This window comes from Nycticebus coucang, chromosome 3 (genome assembly GCF_027406575.1).
Source record: "Nycticebus coucang isolate mNycCou1 chromosome 3, mNycCou1.pri, whole genome shotgun sequence".
NCBI classification, from domain to species: Eukaryota; Metazoa; Chordata; class Mammalia; order Primates; family Lorisidae; genus Nycticebus; species Nycticebus coucang.
The window spans coordinates 8,669,370-8,688,888 of record NC_069782.1 but is presented as its reverse complement, the minus strand read 5'-3'; the positions used below and the strand labels follow the sequence as shown (position 1 = coordinate 8,688,888).

At 40.6% G+C, this 19,519-nt stretch overlaps 1 protein-coding gene across 4 annotated transcripts in view; it reads left to right on the top strand.

Moving 5' to 3' along the window:
* Window positions 1-3,036: 3,036 nt before the first annotated feature.
* Window positions 3,037-19,519, top strand: part of LOC128581995 (GRB2-related adapter protein 2) — a 62,909-nt gene continuing 46,426 nt past the window's right edge. For 2 of the 4 annotated variants that reach the window (XM_053585439.1, XM_053585436.1), the window contains exon 1: window positions 3,037-3,345. The gene's annotated coding sequence lies outside the window, so the exon portion shown is untranslated. Of the gene's footprint in view, window positions 3,346-4,057; window positions 4,143-18,606; window positions 18,672-19,519 lie in introns of those variants that run through there. The other 2 variants (XM_053585438.1, XM_053585437.1) reach the window with 2 other exon arrangements.

Genomic DNA, 19,519 nt, shown 5'->3' with positions numbered 1-19,519 from the left:
TATTCTTAGGTTCTGCCTTCGCACTCATTCAATTACAGAGCTGTCAAGTGGCCTTGCTTCCCTCCCACTGTGCTCTGTGACAGTCTGTCCATCAGTTCTGACTACCAAAATAACTTCTTTGGGAGATTTTCCTCTTCTCCCTCTGCCTCTTGCTTCTAAAGGGAAGGGATTACATTCTCCCCCATGTGTAGTCCCCTGTGGGAAAGTAGCTTCCTCCTTCGGGTACAAGCTGAAAATACCATGGTACTTCCTATATACCATAATTTAACACTTCCCAGCCATGGAACTGTAGGAGTTTACTGTTTAACCACTTCAAAACCACTGAGTTGGGAGCAATTGAAGAGAAAGAACTGTGGCCAGAGGATTTCAGTGTTTGAAAACTTGCTGATGGTGCTGATCCATGTAATGATGGGATCCAAGAAGTTCCTTACACTGAGAAGGCTGATGGATATGAAGGACTATGGAGAGATGCTATTGGTTTTCTTGTTTGGGATTTTGTTTCTTTGGTTGGTTGGTTTTGTTTTTTTGAGATAGTCTCACTTCATTGCCCTGGGCATTATAAACTCATAGCAACCTCAATCTCTTGGGCTCAAGTGATCCTCTTGGCTCAGCCTCCCAAATACTTGGGACTACAGGCACCTGCCATAACTGCCAGTTTGTTTTTGCTATTTTTAGTAGAGACAAGATCTTGCTTTTGTTCAGGCTGGTCTCCAGCTCCTGAGCTCAAGCAATCCACCTGCCTCAGTCTCCCAGAGTGCTAGGATTATAGGTGTGAGCCACCATGCCCCGCCAAGATGCTATTGCTTTAAAATTGGCAACATATTGTTATTTTTTAATTTTTATGTTTATAACATGTGGAAATAATAAGGATCTTGTTCAGCTATAACTTGGACTTAAGACAATTTGACAAATTTGTGTTAATAAGAAGACCATTGTTGGGCGGCGCCTGTGGCTCAGTGAGTAGGGCCCCGGCCCCATATACCGAGGGTGGCGGGTTCAAACCCAGCCCCGGCCAAACTGCAACCAAAAAATAGCCGGGCGTTGTGGCGGGCGCCTGTAGTCCCAGCTGCTTGGGAAGCTGAGGCAAGAGAATCGCGTAAGCCCAAGACTTAGAGGTTGCTGTGAGCCGTGTGACGCCACGGCACTCTACCAAGGGCGGTACAGTGAGACTCTGTCTCTACAAAAAAAAAAAAATAAATAAGAAGACCATTGTCAAGGAGTCAAGAGGGGTAGCAAATTATTTTCTTTAACTCATCTGATTGTTATTTACTGAGCATCTTCTATCACCAAAGTACTCTCCTGATTCAATGCCAGATTCTTTTCTATTTTAACAAAAATGTTGAGTAATTATAACCAAACAAAAGGTTTTAAAAAGGAAAGTAAATTTTGAGCAAGATTTAGAAATTAAGGGACAAAGAGATAGAAAAAGATGCCATTTCACATTTCAGAGTAAGTTTAATTTTTTTTTTTTTCTTTTTGAGACAGTCTGGCTCTATCACCCGGGCTAGACTGCAGTTGTATCATCCTAGCTCACTACAAACTCAAGCTCCTGGGATCAAGCCATTCTCCTGCCTCAGCCTCCCAAGTGGCTGAGATTACATGCACATGCCACCACACAAACTAAATTTTCTGGGGTTTGTAGAGACAGAGTTTTGCTCTTGCTCAAGTGACCCTTCTGCCTCAGACTCCCAGAGTGTTAGGATTTATAGGTGTGAGCCACCATGCCTGGCCTAAGCTTAAATTTTAGAAGCCTTAAATTAGGCCTTACATGATACCCTCCTTGGCTTGGTGCCTGTAGCTCAAGCAGCTAAGGCGCCAGCCATATACACCAGAGCTGGCAGGTTCGAATCCAGCACAGGCCTGCTAAACAACAATGACATCTACAACCAAAAAACAGCCCAGTGTTGTGGTGGGCACCTGTAATCCCAGCTACTTGGGAGGCTGAAGCAAGAGAATCACTTAAGCTCATGAGTTAGAGGTTGGTGTGAGCTGTGATGCCACAGCACTCTACTTAGGGTGACAGCTTGAGGGTCTGTCTCAAAAAAAAAAAAGACACCCTCCTTGGCATTCCAGGGATTAATGCTAGGAATGTCCCTGTGAGCCAACATATCCCTCTTCATCTTGAGGCCAGCCCCCAAACTCTGAATGATGCTACTTAGCAAGTAGCAATGTCTCTAATTTTCTGCAAAAGATGCAACATTGGCAATCTTCTCTCTAACAAGACCAAAGAGAAAGGAAGAGGCTTTCACAAGTTGCAGCTGGGGGAGGGGGAAGGGTGAGTTATAAATCTGAACTAAGGAAGTCAAAGATGACAAAACTCAAGGTCAGGGAAAATTTTTAAAGGGTGTCCAACCTGTAGCCCTCAGGCCACATGTGTATTATGGTGAGGACATTTTTGTTTATCTATGGTGGTGGGTATCACAAAATTATGCATGGACCTTTTATTTTCTTGCTCATCAGCTTTTGTTAGTGTTTGTGTATTTAATGTGTGGCACAAGACAACTCTTCTTCCAACATGGGGCAAAGAAGCCAAAAGGTTAGACACTCCTTCATCTCGCTCAACAGCAAATGAAGTCTCAAAAATCTAACGAAATGGTCCCAGTTCATGCTGGACTGTGGCAACCCTAGGATTAGAACTTATTGCAGAGCTTTTCTTCTTCTTCTTCTTCTTTTTTTTTTTTTTTGTTGTTGTTTACCAAAAGTAATATGATGGGCTAGGGTAGTATTACAGGCTGAGGGCACTGAGAAAACATTTTCCCTGGGATTTTAACATTGTGAGTGATTGAGGATGGTCTTAAATAAGTTCTTCCAAAAAGCCCTAAGATTTCTCTGGACGCATGAATATATTAAAAGAAAATGAGGGTCTTCCATAGCATCAGCCTGCTGGTGAGCCATATCTAGGATTAGAAATTTTCTTATGTGAACAAAGTGTTCAGGGGGGATATTGTTAAAACTGAAACTGAATATAAAGGAGCAAAAGTGTTCCCTCGAACCTTCTGCATTTTAGTTCAACTCTGGCAGCAAGAAAACAAAACCACATAATCTAAGGCTCACGCCCAAGTCTCTGAACCCCTCTGTGTGTGCTAGTTCCTGTGTGGTTTGCCTACAGACTGCTGGGCTGCCAGGGGCAGTCTGGAGGAAGGAGTGAGGTGGGGAGGAGGAGGCACTGCTAATGGATCTGTAAGCACCCTCTCTCAGTGTGGTGCTTGGAAGACTGTGCAAGGTGGATCTATACTCTGAAATGCAGTACGTTTGATAGTTTGACTCATCTTCCTTCTTGCAAGAGAGAAGTCTAGTAACTCCGTGCCAAAGCCAAGACAAACTCAACCTCTTTGCTTCCAAAAGGTATGTCATTATACATCAGTCCACATGCTCTTAGAAACCTTGAACTGTTTTATATTTTGCAGAATGTTCTCTGTGAGTCAACTCTAATTCAAATGAATCTTATGGCCTTTCTAAATATTACTTTTAATACTTCAGTCCCGTCCGCTAAGGTGTCTAAATCTTTTGCCATGACAATATTCATGGTGATAAGATTCAAATTCTATCAAACAAACCTGTTTCTTATTCAGTCCATACACACACACACAAAACTCCACTAATTGGCTTCACAGGCATCTCAGCAAAAGACTTTAGACCTTAGGATCACAGAGGTAAAATTCCACTTCACCATAGCCAGCATTTAATCCAAACTGGGTGGATGTGATGTTGCAGCAGTGGAGGGCTGAACAGCACTGAGTGAGTCCCAGCGCTCCAGGGTCAGGATTTCTCTCTTGTTCAAATTTCCAATTCTGGTAGTATTTTTGTTACCTTTACAAAAAACTTTAGTTTGGGTTACTTTCCAATAAACACACACATACACACACACACACTCTTACACCTTTTTGTTGAAATGTATTTTGAGAGTATATTGTCTATCTTTGTACCTTTATTAATAGTTAAGCTATTTCCATCTCTATGGCTGTCTCTACTGTAGGCATCCGATCTGAAGATAGCTCCTTTGTGCTCTTTGTCCCAGCTGCTCCTGAACAAGAGAATTGAATATACAGCCAAAGATTTGATTTCACTAACTTAAAAATTATCACATTGGGTGGCGTCTGTGGCTCAAAGGAGTAGGGTGCTGGCCCCATACACTGGAGGTGGTGAGTTCAAATCTGATCCTGGCCAAAACTAGAGAAAAAAAAATTATCACATTTACATACCTGGAATCAGGCGTTGGCATATGTAACTTAATTGGCCCGTAATTGAAAATATACATCCCCTGACAAATTAAGAGAAGGGAAGAGGTATAGAATCTAAAAATCCAATGGGAAAAATGTCATGCACTCGGGTTGTGTTATCTGAGGGTGGGAATCTTCTGGTTGAAGAATCTTTTGTTCTGTACAACTACATTTATCATAAACTGTTTAGTTCTTTAGTGGGTCCCTTTGTTTTTTTCTTACTTTTGGTTTCAGAAAGAACATTTTGTATAAGTTACTCTAACAATGCAGTATTGTATATAAAACTTCATATTTATAAAATAGTTTTATAGTGACCATCTTTACATCCACTATGAAAGAACATTATGTAAATGTAGGCTGTGCCAATAGTTGCCCCTAAAGTCACCATACATAGGGAAAAGGGGAAAATGTAGCTACATATATCTTTATTTACAAAATACTTATTACAAAATTTTACGAAGAAGTGGCCAACACGTAAAGAATATTTTGTAAATTTTTGTGATGAAGACTTTGTAAATAAAGGTACACTTAGTAGAGAACTACCTAAGTGCATTTGAAGTTCAAGTTCTTTAAAAATCTGATTTGTACCCTTTGGAGAACTTTTTTGGCTTTTTTCATAGATGAGAGACGGCCCTATATTACTAAATAAATCTACCTTTCCAGATTGAACTTTGAATGTCTCTCATATAGTAAACGGAAATCTTATTCTCTCTGAATTATAATAGACTTTATCTTTTTAAAAATGACTTTTCTGAAGCAGAGAGGAAGTGATCGATCTGCTCAATATGAGGAAATATCTCTATTGCTAATATAATTTCCTTTTGAATATCTTCCACATCTTAGGCCCTGATGAATATCTCTTTTCTTTTTTAATTTCAATTGTTCTATATCTACCTCACAGGGATATTGTGAGAATAAATGAGTTGACATAGATATGAAGTGCCTGAAAAAGACACTATGAAAATGTAAGATGTTATCATTATTAATTATTTCTTTGAATCCGATCATTTTCTTCCCACCTTTTACACAAAATGTATCTCACTTACTGCCTAAAGCCATCTATTTTAGAACCATTGCCTTCGGGAAGAGTTGAAAAGGATCCTAATTCCCCCCTATTTATTGATTCCCATGAGAGCAATGCCTGCTGACCTTGGTGACTTGTAGGGTTCATGCCTAAACTTGAGGAGAAGTGCCTCTTTTCCTGGATCAAGAAAAGTCTGCAATTGTTCAGAAATGTATCATTAAGTATGATTTCATCAGGATTCTTAAATAAGTAACAGTTGCTGCTGGGTTAATCCTGGAAACGGATTCTTAGTTTTTGCATCTGCATTAAACAAACTCAAAACTTTTTCAAGAATTTTCATGACCTTAGTTGTTTGAATCAAAGGATAGAGTTGATTATCCCACATTTCACTCATCTGAAGTATTTGCTTGATTCCTAAAGGAATAACACATCCTTATGTGTCTCTGCCCATCCGCCCTTTTGGCACTTGACAATTCTCAAAAAAGCATAGCCTTATTTATCAAATACACCTTTTACAAAGGTTTATTAAGCAGCTACTATGTGCAAGGCCCTATACTAGGCACTGAGCTCCCTTCAACAATGTTAACATTGGGTTTCAATAAGCCTGCATCAAATAGGAATTCAGTAAATAACTTTTAAAGATAGTTTTCATTTTAAATGTGCACTTATCGACAAAAGTTTTAGAGAATGAAAAGAAACTATTACAAAGTCCATGACAATAAAAGTCTTACATGCTTTCCAAAGGAGATATATTGAGACATGTATTTTATGAAGAAAGTGAAGACAATATCCAACATAAAGTTGAAATATTAGAACTTACCACCTATGCAACTATTTGCTGTATTTGCTCCCTCTACATGTATTTTTTTCTGAATCACTTGTAAGTTGCAGATAAAATGACATTTCACTCTTATACAATTCAAGATACATCTAAGGATAAGGATATTCTCCTATATAATCACAATGCCATTATTATGCCTAAGAAGGTGAATAATAATTCTTTAATATCATCTAATATCTAGTCCATATTTAATCCTCCTCATTTGTCCCCAAACATCTTCTATACCATTAAAAAAAAAAAGACTCTAATTTTAAAAAATAAAAAAATATTTTTCTGCTGGGTTTTATATCTCTTTATTCAACAACGGATTTTTTTTTTTTTAGAGATAGGTCTTGCTGTGTCAGCCGGTCACCTAGGCTGGAGCTTAGTTGGTATGGTCATAGCTCACTGCACTCCTGAGCTCCTGCAATCAATCCTCTTACCTCAGGCTCCCGAGTAGCTAGGACTATAGGAGAATGCCACCATGACCCACTAATTTTTCTCTTTTTGTACTTTTTGGTAGAGATGGGGTCTTGAATATTGCCCAGGCTGGTCACAAACTCCTGGCCTCAGGCGATCCTCCTGCCTCTGCCACCTAAAATGCTAAGATTATAGACATGAGCCAACACATCTGGCCAATATCAGATTTTTTTAATGATTAGGCCAGTTATCTTGCAGAATGTCCCATATTCCAGACTTGTTGTCGCCTTTTGGTTAATTTGTTCCTCTACCCCCTGTATTTCCTATAAACTCCAAGTTAGGAATAAAGTCAAGATTAGGTTGACTAAACATTTTTTGTTTTTGTGAGACAGAGTCTAACTATGTCACCGTAGGTAGAGTGCTGTGGTATCACAGCTCACAGCAACCTCAAACTCTTGGCCGTAAGTCATTCTCTTGCCTCAGCCTCCCAAGTAGCTGGGACTACAGGCACCCGCCACAATGCCTGGCTATTTTTCTGTTGTAGTTGTCATTGTTGCTTAGCTGGCCCAGGCTGGGTTTGAACCCGCCAGCTTCGGTGTGTGCGGCTGGCACCATAACCACTGGGCTACGGGCGCTGAGCCTGTGTTTCAGTTTCTTAAGATATAAAATGAAATGAATAGTACCTGTCTCACAGGATTATTTTGAAGATTAAATAATTTACATATGTAAAATTTCTAAAACAGTGTTCCGTTGTTATGATTGCCAAGCATTGTACCAATACTTTGCAGGTGTTAACTCATTTATTTCTCCTAATGGTACAGTGAAGAAAGTGCTAATCTTATCCTTCTTTCACAAATGAGGAACCTGTGGTACAGAAAGGTTAAATATCTTGCAAGACTCACTTAACCAGACCATGGGAGAGCCAGGATTTGAACCCAGGCAGTCTGATTCCAGAGCACTCTCTGGACACAAATGGCACACACACCCAGATCTGAAGTCACTGAAAGTCTGGGAGCACGTTTTTGGTTTTGACACATGTGAATTAGAATAGAATTCCACTAAGCATAGATAATACACTTACCGTATTTATATAGCTTAAGGCTCTATCCAAGAAACTTTAAACATAAATTTCTTGGAACTGAACAAAGAGAAATATGCAGGAATAAAAAGGGAAAAAAAATCTTAAAAAGAACAAAAGGGGAGTTATGAGAGCGCTGAGCTTCAGGCAGGGGATGCTATTTTGATATAGTTAGGAAGGAAAATATCCCTCTCCTTTCCCATATTCTTACACTATATAATGTTTTACCACTAAAACACAAGGTTATAAGCCATTGTCAGATTTATAAAAGACCGCAGTGGATTTCCTTATGGGACGACAGATGATTCGTGTTAGCAGTTAACTTCCCTGGTTGGTTACCTCTATAGGCAGATATTTCATAAGTCCGTCTGTGTCTTCTGAAACCTACAACGGAATTCAGAAAATGCCCTACAAACTATGTATGTGCCCCCTTCATTAGCATTACAAAAGGGTTCCACTGCTGTGCCAAGCCTTTTCCACTCCTTAAATTGCTGTTACAGAAAGCTCTCAAGTGTAATTTTCTAAAGAGAGCTAAAAATAAATGAGAAAAAAATCTATCATTAATATTTTTTTTGCATTTCTAACATAGTCATTGCTAAATTGGTTCTGCCTTTTTATGTTTTTTTAATGAAAAGCAGCCTAATTGATCGATTGGTCATGAATAATATTTCATTTGTTTTTCTCCACACTCCCAGCCTTCCAGAACCACGGGCTGAATGCGTCAGCTTACAAATGGCTTATGATTTGTGCCTTTTGTCAATTGCTGTATGGGAAAATATTAGAAACAAACTGCTGAGAACTCAGTAGGAATTCAGCAAATAATAAGTAGATAGTTCTCTTGTTAAATACGATTTCAAAGAAAAATCTTTCAAAATAACTAGGAAATATTACAAGGGGAGGACAAAGTGGTGGGAGGACTAGTTGATTTGTAATTTGAAATTTCTATTCATCATTTTATAGGTCATAGGTTTAGTCCTTTATGGAACAAAATATAAAGTCAGATAGCTGAAAAGGTTCTCCTCTCCCAAATAGATTTTGTTCTGAAGATAATGGATTATTGAATCAGTTAGACTAGCAAGAGGATCTCAACCATAAATTAAATCTAAGGAAACTGTCACATCTTAATGCCTTATATCAGCCTTCTAAACTGGCCAGGCAAGGTGGCTCACACTGTAATTCTTGTACTCTGGGAGACCAAGGTGGATGGATTGCCTGAGTTTAGGAGTTTGAGACCAGCCTGAGCAAGAGCGAGACCCCCCCCTCCCCCAATCTCTACTAAAAATAGAAAAACTAGCTGAGTGTAGTTGTGGGCACCTGTAGTCCCAGCTACTTGGGAGGCTGAGGCAAGAGGATCTCTTGAGCCCAAGAGTTTGTGGTTGCTGAGCTATGACACCATGGCACACAGTGTACCCAGGGCAATAGAGTGAGACTATGTGTCAAAAAAAAAAAAAAATCCCTCCAAGTTGATCATAAATATGCTGATATCCATAGCACACAGGAGTTGGGGGGAAGGGGAACGTCACAGATGAGGAAGCTATGAAAATTGTCCCCAGGGTGTGAAGAAACTAACCGTGCCTAGCACTCAAACTCACACAACTTCGCCCAGAATTTCCTGTGGTCCCTGGATTCTCTGGTGTCCATGATATTTTCTCAAAAGGAAAAACTTCCTTTATCTAGATTTATTTTGAACTAATCCTGGTAGAGCTTTAAGAGAGTTTTCATTATCTTATTTGATCTGCCTGTGATCTTTGAGGTAGATAGACCACACATTTTACCTCTCGTTTTGCAAAGTGGAGAATGCAAAGCTTGAAACATTTAGGTGGTTTGCTCAAGGTAATTTTGCTGATGTCTCCCAGGGCTTAGCACCAAGGCCAAGTTCCTTCTACCACACTGGGGTAGGCATAGCATTCTGGAGATGCAGGAACCCTTGATGGAGCTTCTGGAAGGCTGAATTCTAGCTCTAACAGAACCTACCTACATCACCTTGAATAAGTCACCTAACTTTTCTGGACCTCGGTTTCCTCCTCATCAAGTGAAGGATTAGAGCACACGTTCTCTGAAGCCCTTTGGTTTTCTTTTGAAAACTACCTAATCACCCTAAGTCTGAGAACAGAGGGAAATGACCTTCTACCACAAATGGCAAGACCTTTCTCCCTTCCCCACAGGTCAGAAGAGCTGGCATCCAATTCTTGATGAATTCCTTTGCAATGTCTAAATCCTGTCAGAAACTACAAATGCCAATAGCGCTTTGGTGCACTGCTCGTTTGTCAATCTGCCGGCTGCTTGCTTGGCCGCAGGGCTGACTATCTCACAGCGATTATGTTCTCGCTGCACTCTGCACCAGGCAGACGAACCATCATGCTATTGTATCGTCCTTTTTGGGTAGTTGAGGGAGTAATATGGAAATAAATAAATAATCCTGAGGGACTTATTTTAGGCTGATAGACCCCATCCTTCTAAAGAAGTTATTCTTCTTGAAGGGCACAAAACCTTCCAGCGGATTTATCATTATTAACAGTTAATATTCCTTAATGTCTCAGAAAAGTTCTTGGAAGTTACTCACGAGAGGGCCTGCAGCTCTGAACATGGACACTCTGAGACGCAGAAAGAACACCCTCGTTAGGCCTTTGTACTAATGCAAGCTAAGTGCTATTAGCAAGGGCAGCCTGGGCACCTCGGTAACCAGGAAGGTGACCAACTCTATTTGTGATTAACAGCTGATGAGTTAATGTCAGCTTCTTACAGAGAAGTGTAAGAAGTCACTCACAAATGACTCAGCATGCCCCATACATTCCTATGGCCTTTAGTGAAATGATACTACTTCTTAAGCCACTATACAGGAGACTTAAGAAGATTCCTGTGGCCAGGTGCAGTGGCTCACGCCTGTAATCCTAGCACTCTGGGAGCCCAAGGTGGGTAGATTGCTTGAGCTCGGGAGTTGGAGAACAGCCTGAGCAAAAGTAAGACCCATCTCTACTAAAAATAAAAAACCCGCTGGGTGTGGTTGGCGGGTGCTTATAGTCTTAGTTACTTGAGAGGCTGATACAAGAGGATTGCCTGAGCCCAAGAGTTTGAGGTTGCTGTCAGCTATGATGCCACAGCACTCTATCCAGGGTGACAAAAAAAAAAGATTCATGAGTTGCTATACCAAAACATTTTTATATCTTTGATATTATATAAATAAATAATATCTCGCTTGTGCAATATATAACATAATGTTTTCCTATTTAAACACATTCATTTTATGGAATTTTGATTTACAAAATCAGTATTTTTAGATAAACTAATAATATTTAGAAACTAGGTACCATAAGATGTTGTGACTTGACACTAGTCACCCTGGTAAATACCCGAACAAACAAAGAAGAGGACAGTGTGAAGTCAAGGAATTCTCAAAGAAATTCCCAACACCTAGAACGAAAAAAATGGAGCTTCTAGATCTAGACAGAAGACTTTGCCTTTCTCCAGCATAGGTATACAGCTTCCATTTTTATTTTATTTATTTATTTATTTTTAATTTGAAAGTTGTAACCATCTCTAGTCATTTTTTAAAATTTATTTTTATTTATTTATTTGCAGTTTTTGGCCAGGGCTGGGTTTGAACCCGCCACCTCCGGCATATGGGGCCAGCGCCCTACTCCTTTGAGCCACAAGCGTTGTCCCCAGCTTCCATTTTTAAATGCAAGATGTAAGGAAGCAAGATTTACTATACAGCTAACCTAGTCAGCTCACATTATTTCACAAAGTGAAGGGTCAATTAGGTGTTATTATCATCAAGAGAGCATGCTGCAATGCTTTGTCATATAGATGCTATAAAGATTACCTGTCCGATTACTTTAATTCATCTTTTGGCTACCGTCTGCAGAAATTCCCTCAATCCCTGGCTCAAGGGTACCCAGATGTACTGAGAGAACATTAAGGGTAATAAAAACAAAAAGACATAATAGGGTTCTTTTCCCTAAGGAACTAACAGTGTATTAGGGAAATTAGAACAAACAAATGAACAAAAACAGAAATGCTACCACAAGGCAAAACTCATGATAAGGAGATAGATGACAGGTGACCAGCACAAAGTGGGGATTTCAGAGAGGGCTTCTTACAGGAGGCACACTAGTAGGCAGAGGAGATGCTTTAGCAAGGGCCCATAAATGCATCTACAAAGTATTTCACTTCAAGGAAAACAAAAGGGGAACAGAGTCTTCTTTGCTAAAGATCTGTTATTTTGCAAACAAAAGAGAGTTAGAAGGTACTTGCCAAGTTTTTTTTCTTGGGGAATTCAAAGATTAAACTTCTGTCACTGGAAAGTACCTTAAGCTCTTTTTCCACATAGCTTGCTCTTGCCCCACTTCCAAGGTATCCCTCAGTCTTCTTTTCAAGCTTAAATATCCTTGGTTCTCTTAACCACTCCTCCTATGATGTAGTTTTGCATACTGCCATCATTTTCAGCACTCAACTCTGGAGGGACTTCACTTATCACCTCTCCTAACTGAGGGTGCCCCAAATGGAGCGCTGCTCTCCAAGAGTGGTCTAAGGATGCGGAACACCATGCAGGTGGTTGCCCACCTTTGTCTAACTCCTGTACTTCGATTAATGGGGCCCACAATTACATGTGACTTTTTGGCATTCATGTCACATCACTGACTCATACTGAAATTGTGGTCAACTAAAACCCATGAGTTCCCATGCACTCCTATTAAGCCAGATCTTTCTTATTCTGTATTTATTGTTGACTTAAAAAAAATCTCTAGGCACAGAGACATTAAAATGCAGAAACATTTATCCCTATTACAACTGATCACATTGATAGCAACCTGTCAAAATATTTCAGGGCTAGCTGGTGTAGCTAATCTCATGCTGGATCTCTGGCTTCGAAAGGCCCATAACTTTATTCTCTCTTTCCTACCCCTAAATCATCTGCAACTCGGGAAAAATCTGCATCTTTAGGCAACCTACTCTGTTTCCCCGAAAATAAGACATCCTCTGAAAATAAGACCTACTTACAGGAACGATAAGACGTCCCCTGAAAATAAGACCTAGCGCACCTTTGGGAGCACACCTTAAAATAAGACACTGTCTTATTTTCGGGGAAACAGGGTAGTAGGCCTCAATCTTTCTAACTATAAAATAGGAACAAATTGAATGGCCATTTCCTTCCCAAGGATATGCAGCAATGAGTTGGGTATCTGCAAAACCCTAGGGAAACGTTCCTCAGAGGCAGTTTTAGATGAGAGGAGAAAAATTTATTTCCGGCTTTCAGCAGCTTTCATATTTGATTTTCCTTATCACTACAAGTTACAGTTCATGGCATTCATTTCTGCAACTGTTTTAAAGATATAATTGGGTGATCTGATTTTGGGTTGTAGTAACAACATGTGATGTCAGTATAGTTTTTGCACAGAATTATTTGTAATTTGACTAAGTGCCATAAAGTATATCTATTTCATCACAAGACTCATTTAAATTTACGCTCTTCTCTCTCTCCCCTCCCCCATCCCTTTCCTCAACTCTACCCTCTTCCGTTAGTAACACAGGGCTACAAAGACCTTGAAGTTAAGGTTTCTGTTAGACCTTAGGAAACCTCTAAAAGTCTTATCAAACTAGCTTAGCAGTTCATAGGTTTTCTCTGGCCAAAGCAAAGAGTGCTTAGAAAACTTGTACAATATTCACAATGTCAAGCTAACAGAAATGTCCTATTTCAAAACATGAGCAATTTTGTTCATTTTAGAAAGTTGCACGGAACATCCGCATTTTTCTAGTCTATCATTCTAATGCAAAATTTAATGTTACTCTTGTGACCTTGTCATTGTTAACATGCCAGAAGCCCCTCCTGGACCTCTCATTGGTATTTTGATCTAGGGCCTCATTACTTATAGCAGAATGTGATCCCAGGACCAGTAAAATTAGCACTACCTGGGAGGGTGTTAGAAAACGGGATCTCGGGCCTTACCTCAAATCTACTGAATCAGAACCTGAACTTGAAACATATTCCCCAGGTGATTCTCATGCACAATAAAATCTGAGAACTGATCTAGGGTTGAGAGATTTCACCTCATTTTATCCATTATCCACCTTGTGTCATAATACAAAACTTCCATTTGGTATTTATTAAGAGTTTAGAGCTGTTAGTTTCAATTTTTACCAGATTTAAATATCCCATATACATTCAGCTATGTCTCTATGTGTATAACAACTGGCTTTAAAGTACTCTTGCCTTTCTGGATTCTTGTAGAGCAGGGATTCTCTCCCTTACACCAGCCCACTCCCATCAAAGACACTTGTTCATGCCAGGAGATACTTTTGATTGTCACAATTGGTGGGAAGGGGAAGTAAAAATTGGTGAGCAGGTAAGAATCCTACAATGCATAAGAAAGCCCTCACAATAAAGACCTAAAAGGCCCCACAAGAAAAGCTTGAAAAACCCTGTGGGAGAGGTAGATGGTTTGTAGAGAAAGGTTCACATCTGCAACTATAAATAGTAGAAGGGTGTAGGAAGATGGAGCTGTGTAGCATGTCTTGATATGGCTAGGCAAAGAACAGACAGACTGGCGGTGGCCTGAGTAATGGTGGGAGCGGGAGCTGAGGGCAGGAGACATCCAGGACAGAAAGTGACTAGTTCTCTGTGCACAAAGGCAGTCGGTTGTAGATGACAGAGCTAGGGTTCAGAGACTGCATACCAAGTATGATGCAGGAGGGCAAGGGGAGGTGCGAGCTGGAGAGAGAGAGAAAGAGAAAAGGCTTCAGTCTTCGAGTGGGTACTGGGTATGATCTCAAAATCGTGTTAGACATGGAAAGCCAGAAAACATTCCGAGTATTAGCATGGGCGTATAAGGGCAGATTGCAGGTAAATCCAGTAAGATGTGGATTTAGGAACAAGGCAGAATCCTGCTTGCTAGAAGTAGGACACTTCAGAGCCAGACTAGCAGCAGGGGTGACCTGATGCCGAGTCAGCTGAGTGTTCAGCTACAGTGAGCTTCTTAAATCCCTCCCAACTGAGAAAAGGCTCAGCGCTGAGTCTAGAGCACAGCTGACATGCAGGAAGGGGTCAGGTGCTGCCAACTGTGGAGAAAGGTGGCTGAAAAGCCAGTCCGGGTCCTCACACTGGCCACTGAAAAATCACAGCAAGAAAAATGGAATAGAACTTGAGGGACCTTTGTGTCATTTCCCTATTACAGGGCACCTAAATCATTTCAGAAAGATGATCTACTCTTCAACTTTAACATTTCCAGAGAAAGATTTCTTAGGGACCTGTCAATGCCTTACAGTACATCTAAGTCAAGACTTCTCCCCCATTTCTAACCCTAAATACCCTTACTGGGATATACGTTGACTTTCTTTCTTCCTACCTCGCATACATGTGATTCCTAACATTTAATAACGATAAATAACATAAACCTCCCTTCACAACTGCCAAACTCAGCCTTCCCTTTTCTAACCTAAAGAATCCCAATTCCAGGGCGGCGCCTGTGGCTCAGTGAGTAGGGCGCCGGCCCCATATGCTGAGGGTGGCGGGTTCGGACCCAGCCCTGGCCAAACTGCAACAGAAAAATAGCCGGGCGTTGTAGGGCGCCTGTAGTCCCAGCTGCTCAGGAGGCTGAGGCAAGAGAATCGCATAAGCCCAAGAGTTGGAGGTTGCTGTGAGCCGTGTGACACCACGGCACTCTACCCGAGGGCGGTACCTTGAGACTCTGTCTCTACAAAAAAAAAAAAAGAATCCCAATTCCATTAGCTGGTTGCCCTCAAAGTCTCTCTCCGCCCTTTTAATCCCTTTGGTATCCTCTGGACCTGTTCCAACTCTTGCCTGCTTGTAATAGTTACCACTAAAATGTATTTATTAAGTGTATACAGTGTGCCAACTGCCCTTTTGACCATGAAAAATAAAGAAGGAAAAATATAAAAGGCTATGCACAGTTCTGCTAGTTATTAGTCTCTCTCTTCTCTCTCCAAGGAGTTGTCTATCCTTGCTGCATTTATTTAGTTTAGTCGGAGCAGTAGTCCTTAGGCTAAATTCCACCAAAACATTTTGGTTGTCCTGCAAATACTTTCACTATGATCCTTACCTAAGGACAGTGGAGTGTACTATCATATAAAATAGCTCTAATGTGAATTTAGCTGTCAGAAAAACTAGAATAAATGTATTTGTTCAGTTCCAGAGAAGGCGTTATACTGTCCTGTGGATTTTGTTTCTAACAAGCTACAAAACAAAGTTCTTTTACATGGAAAGGGATTTATTCAACTGAATTAGCTCACTTTGCTGCCATTGGATTAATTTCATTGCATATCATGTCTCTAAGTAGTTCTAAACTGATTAACAGGAGGCCAAATAGATAGGTTAATGCATCCAACATCAGCAAGATTTATCCAACTAGATTGCAACAATAATAGTGTCCTGGTTGTTTTGCTTCTGTAAAATAGTTGCAAAAGTGCATGACTTATGTATGTGCTCCGAAAAACAATTTGGTTTTTGTTTGAGGTTTTTTTTGGTTTTTGGGGGTTTTTTTGAGACATTCTCTGTTGCTCAGGTAGAGTGTCAAGGCCTCAGTGTCAAGATACCAACCTCAAACTCCTGAGCTCAAGCAATCCTCTTGCCTCAGCCTCCCAAGGAGCTGGGACTACAGGCACCCACCTCAATACCCGGCTAGTTTTTCTATTTTTAGTAGAGATGGGGTCTCAGTCTTGCTCAGGCTGGTCTTGAACTCCTGAGCTCAACCAATCTACCTGCTTCAGCCTCCCAGAGTGCTAGGATTACAGGTATGAGCCACCATGCCTGGCCTGAAAAACAGCTTATTAAGGCTATAAGAGAGGGGGTATTGTGGAATGAGAAACATGTCAGACATGTCAAATGATTTTGAACCCTTTCTAGATTTTGAAGCAGTCTTTTGCTCCTTGATGTTATAAAAAAAAAAAAACTCATTTTATTCTATGCCCATGTTCTGAAAGACACCATTTTATATTTTTGAGTTGTGTTTCATAGGGCTCTGCTCAAGAGAGACACCCAGCCCCACTTGTGGTTGAGCAGGCATTGACTCCACCCCTGCTGCGTGCGGCACTGAGGACCACCGCCCTCCTCGCTCCATCGTCTGCTTTCTGCTACACACTTGCCTCCTTCTTCTGCATTACTGTTTCCAAAGCTGCAGTCTTGTCATCCTCCCAGGACTCTCATTCTCTACGTTGGGGCCCTCTCCTTTCGTTTATCCTGAATTGCTGGCTGTATTCTGGCTTGTGCTTCTAACACAATAAGCCTGCTAGTGGAAACTTTTCTGATTTCTATGACTAGTAGTTTCTATAACTAGAAGTTACTTTCAAAGGAAATAGCTTGGGCAGATGAGCCCAGGGTGTCACAGGGCTGTTACATGGATCAAATGTAATAATGTGTAGAAAAAAGCAATTTGTAAACTGTAACATGTGCTGCAAAAGTAAATTATTATTGTATTATTTGATTTTACGGTTTAAAATGAAATGTAAAAATTCATTAAAGTTGGGTAGCATAGTTGGAAAAGAAAATTAGGAAATTTGGTGGTATTGATGCCTCCATCAGCAATTTAGAGGCCTCTCAACAATTTTATAGTCAAAGCCTGCCCAGTGAGTTGAGAACATGCACTCTATTCCAAGGACAGTATGCTCACCATTCTAGACCAAAAGCCCTCACTCCGGCTTCAGCTCCCTGATCCCTCCCTGCCACCACCTTCCAAAATCCCAACCAACCTTTGAGGACTAGCCCTCAACTCATCCCCTCTTCCCAGCTCTTCCCCAGACAAAATAAATCTCCCTCTCAGCAGCACTCACAGTGGTCTGGTATTAGAATCATTACATGAGCACTGATCTGCCTGGATCGCCTGTGACCTGGGCAGTGGCCTGTGGGCTACAGGGCAAGGGCAGTCCTAACAATGGGTATGGCCCCCTGCCCCGATAGTGCTCCATGATCTCCTAGAACAGAAATTAATGTAAAGAAGAGCTCAAATTAGAGTAGCCCAGGATCAAGAGAATTCCACATCCTAGGAAAAGGCTTTGTCCCCAGAAACTAGTCTCACATTTGGAAAAGTCCTTCCTGAGCAACTATAGAACCTCTAATTAATAGGGTCAATTACATTGACTCATTAAAACCCTATGAGTGATAAGTTTGCTGTTATTATTCTCTGTACTTTTCCGTACATTTGAAATGTTTTGTTTTAAAAATGGTCATTAAAAAGACCTTATCATATTTAAAAGTTAGTGAGTTAAGTTTCATTCACTGTGATTCGATTTTCTGCCTTAAAATTGTCCTATAGTTTGAATTATAAAAGTCATTCTTCACTTCCTAGCTTAGTTGTATTTTTCCAACAGAGTATGGTCCCCCATGAAATCGTGAGTTCTTAGGCTGTTTCACACAATGCCAGGTTGCATTGCACCCTTATTGAGAGGAACTCCTCGTGCAGAGCGTGGGGCTCCTAGAGGAGAAAAAGTACCACTTTTAGCACATTTAAAAAAAAAAAATCCTTGAGCTTTTTTATTTTAATACTTTACCTTCAGCAGAGTAGAAATGATTTATTTGGGGGTTTTGGCAGATGATATTTTTAGGAATCATCTTTAAGACTATTAACTATATAACTATTGCCAAGTACATCTTCGGGGCTCAGTGAATATTTTTAAAACAAATTAAATACCGTGCACTTCTAAACCAAAGATACCTCAAGCATTTAAAAGAGTAAGTAACGGGTAGAGTTTCCAATGCCTTCTCTTTGATGTTCATTAAAAATCATTTTAAAAAATGGGAAGTTGGGGGGAAAATCAGTGACACAGAAACTTCATTGATCACAGTGGATTGTCATTTTGTTGTTCAGAGTTTGATATACAATCATTTGAGGGATTTATTGTTATCATGGATCAAAGCTGGGTTGTTGCTGGAATGGAAGACTGGCGCAGAGCCCTGACCCAGTGCTAAGCTCTCTGGCATGACCTCTCTTCTTTCACCAGCTGCCAACAGCCCCCCTCTCTGCAACTTGGTGCCATGCAGCCCTGGCTCAGACCCTCAACCTAAAATCCAAGCCGATTCCCCTAGCAACACTCCTTCCTCGTTCACCTGCCACAGGCTTCTTGTTCACAGACACTACACCCTGAAATCAGGAGCCTGCAGTAAGTTAAAAAGGGAAATATAGAATTACCTAGCTCTATCAGTATTTTAGGTATACTTGTAGACTTAAAGAGGGCTCTTGTACAAAACCACTTGAACTCTTTCTTAAGATATGCTAATTTTTTCTCTCTTTGATTGCACTGTTGACCTTCTGGATATATGACTAGTTATTACCTTAAGTATGTTTGGAACTATTCTTGCCCTAACCATTCTAAAATGTAATTAGCAGTGAGACATTTTTGTAGGAGCAGATCACCTGGGGCTGAGATCTCATTAGACAGTAAAAATTAAGCAGAAATGTGCCTGCTCCGTGCTCAAAAGATGTCTAAGAAAAAGTCATGGCATGGGGGGGGGTTGTTAAAATTGGTGTTCCCATGAGTCCGCTCTTGCCCACATGTTTGATTTGGAGATTGTGGTTCTTCTGTTTGAAAAATGAAAGCAACTCTGTTTTCTTAGAACTCTGCCAGTACAACGTGGTTGCTGTCACAGCTCTGGGTCAACAAAAACCAAAGTCATACATTTTACAGCTCTAGTCTTTCCCCCCTTCAAGAAATACTTATCATTTTTAGGCCTTATCCCTTGTGTCCGTACAACAACAGATGTGCCAGAGAATGACTATTCTCCAGGAGGTAGTTAACAAAGATGGGAAAACTGAGACCCCAAAGAGGTGCTGTAACTCATGGGTTTTTCATGCTCCTCCTTGAACATGCCCCATCTCTCCCACTGTAGAAGCAGCTCTTTATTTTCTGAATTGAAAACCATTTCATGCCTCCTGCTCCATTATTTCAGTCCTCGCTCCAAAGTTTGGCACCAATCCCAACTGTTATGAAATCTCATATGAATAATAATG